General features: G+C 37.1%; 1 non-coding gene across 1 annotated transcript; it reads right to left on the bottom strand.

Moving 5' to 3' along the window:
• Positions 1-2,481: 2,481 nt before the first annotated feature.
• LOC112619995 lies at positions 2,482-2,694 on the bottom strand. The gene has a single exon (XR_003118457.1). It is a non-coding gene; the product is annotated as a small nucleolar RNA U3 (small nucleolar RNA).
• Positions 2,695-2,992: the final 298 nt, after the last annotated feature.

Below are 2,992 nucleotides of genomic sequence, written 5' to 3'. Positions count from 1 at the left end.
TTCTTTCTACTAATTTTGGTTTTTGTTTATTCTTCCTTTTGTAGTTCCATGAGGTGCATTATTAGGTTGTTTATTTGAAATGTTTCTACCTTCTTGACGGAGGCATTTATTGCTATAAACTTCCCCCTTAACACTGCTTTGGCTGTCTCACATAGGTTTTGGTGTGCTGTGTTTCCATTTTTATTTGTTTCTATATATTTTTTCTCTCTTTCTTAATTTCTTCATTGACCCAGTGGTTATTTAGGAGCATGTTATTTAATTTCCATGTATGTGTGCAGTTTTCACAATTCCTCTTGGTATTGATTTCTAGTTTTATTCCATTGTGGTCTGGGAAGATACTTGATATGATTTTGAGTTTTAAAAACTTGTTGAGACTTGTTTTGTGGTCTAATGTATGATCTATCCTGGAGAATGTTCCATATGCTGATGAGAAGAATGTATAATCTGTAGCTGTTGGATAAAATGTTCTATAATTATCTGTTAGATCCATTTGGTCTAAAGCACAATTTAAATTCAATGTTTCTTTGTTGATATTCTGTCTGATCTGTCCAGTGCAGAGAAGGGGGTATCAAAGTTCCCAACTATTGTGTTGGAGTCTCTCTCTCCCTTTAGATCAAATAATATTTGCTCTATATATGTGGGAACCCTAGTGCTGGGTGCATATATATAATTGGTATATCTTCCTGTTGAATTTATCCCTTTATCATTATATAATGACTTTCTTTGTCTCTTTTTATCATTTTTGATTTAAAGTCTGTTTTATCCAGTATCTGTTCACTTTTGATTTTCATTTGCATGGAATATCTTTTTCATCCCATGTGTTTTTAGAGGTGAAGTGAGTTTCTTGTAAGCAGAATATAATTGGGACATTTAAAAAAATCCATTAAACCTGTCTGTATTATTTAAGTGGAGAATTTAATCTGTTTACATTCCAGGTTATTTATGATAGGTAAGGACTCATTCCTGTCATTAAAAAAATTGTTTTTTGGTTGTTTTGTATAACCTTTGTTCCTTTCTTTCTCTCGTCTTTGCCATTGCTTGTGGTGGGTTTTTATTTATTTATTTATTTTTTGGTAGTGGTAACATTTGGATCCTTTCTCTTTCTATGTCTGCTCTACCAGTGAGTTTATATTTTTGTGTATCTTCATGATGGTGGATATTGCTCTTTTGCTTCCTTAGTAAGCACTTTTTATTTTAGGGCCAGTCTAGTAATGAATCTCCTCAGGTTTAGCTTGTCTAGGAAAGATTTTATTTCTCCTTTATTTTTAAAGGATAGATTGGCTGCATATATTATTTTTGGCTGACAGTTTTTTTTTTTCTTTTAGCACTTTCTCACATTCTTTCTTTCATCACATTCTCTCCTGATCTGTAGGTTTCTGCTGAGAAATCCACTGTTATTCTGATGGAAGTTCCCTTATGTGTGACTTGATATTTTTCTCTTGCTGTTTTCAGAATTTTCTCTGTCTTAGACTTTTGTAAACTTTCTTGATTTTAAATTTTAAAGATTTCAAAAAATTTAGAACCAACTGGTGTCCAAATAAAGTATGTCACAGGGCTGGATATGACTGTGAGTTATCATTTTCAACATCTGGTTTTATTTATCATATATGTTGAAATAAAAACAAAACTAGAGAAATACATAAAAACAGCAAGAACTATTAATAGTTGTTCCAATGTGTGCGCATGTGTGTGTGTGTTTTCTTTTTTTGATGGAGACTTGCTCTGTTGCCCAGGCTGGAGTGCAGTGGTACAATCTCAGCTCACTGAGACCTCTGCCTCCTGGGTTCAAGAAATTCTCTGCCTCAGCCTCCTGAGTAGCTGGGATTACAGGCATCCACCACCATGCCTGGCTAATTTTTGTATTTTTAGTAGAGATGTGGGGTTTCACCATCTTGACCAGGCTGGTCTTGAACTCCTGACCTCATCATTCACCCACCTCAGCCTCCCAAAGGGCTAGGATTAAAGGTGTGAGCCACTGCACTGGGCCCCAATGTTTATTTACTTGATCAAATCATTCTGGTCCTTCAAAATGCAATATAAGCACAACCTCTTACTAAAAGCCTTTCTAGACATACCCTCCTCTTCCCGCTCCTTCATCATTCCATCCCATCTGCCACCTCTGTGGTCCAAGCCATCATAATATCTTCTGATTATGGCATAAGACAAGACAGCTGCTAGAGCTCCAGCCATCACATCTGCACTCCAAGGAGCAGGTTAGGGGAAGGAAGAGAAGTGCGAAAGGGCCTCCTTCCAGATGAGGCAGTCCCTCTCAGATGACTTTCAGAAGCTGTACCCAAGAACTTCACTTACTTATATATCATTGTCCAGTCCTTGCTGCAAGGGAGTTTGGGATACATAATCACATCATTAACTGAAGTAAAATCAGAGATCTGTGTAGAGGGGAGAAAGGTTATTAGGTGGGCAATTAGCATTCTCTTCCATGACTTGTTTTCCTGTTTTTATTTTTTTACAAATACGGGAACCACTCAGACTGCAGTCTTTCCCTCTTACTCTCCCAGAGGAAGAGAAGAATGGTTATCAATGGCAAATAGCAGTTGCAGCAGAGCAACACCAAGAGCTGGCTTTTCAGTCAGGAGCAGACACTGTGTCTCCTCGTGGTTTTTCATGCTTTACACATTCAGAGAAACTTCTCTAGTAACAAACTATAGAAATGATTCCTGAAAGTATAATCTTTCCCTGCTTTTACTGTTGTCCCCTGCAATTCATTCTACAAACAACCATTGTTTCTAAATCAATTATGCTGTGTTTCTCAATTTAAACATCTTTAATGGCTCTTATTGTCTTTATGATGAGGCTACAAATTTCAGTAAGACCTAGAATGCCTGTGCGACTTAGCACTGTCAACTTCCTTCCTCCTCCAAGTCCCATCCCTCTTGCTCTCGTTCTTAGCTTCACCTACACTGGCATTACTTCAATTCTTTGAATACCTCAGGTTCTTTTTGTCCTTTGCACAGGCTGTTCCCTCTGTCTT

Source organism: Theropithecus gelada, chromosome 2 (genome assembly GCF_003255815.1).
Source record: "Theropithecus gelada isolate Dixy chromosome 2, Tgel_1.0, whole genome shotgun sequence".
NCBI classification, from domain to species: domain Eukaryota; kingdom Metazoa; phylum Chordata; class Mammalia; order Primates; family Cercopithecidae; genus Theropithecus; species Theropithecus gelada.
The sequence above is the reverse complement of the archived record's forward strand: the minus strand, read 5'-3'. Positions and strand labels throughout refer to the sequence as shown.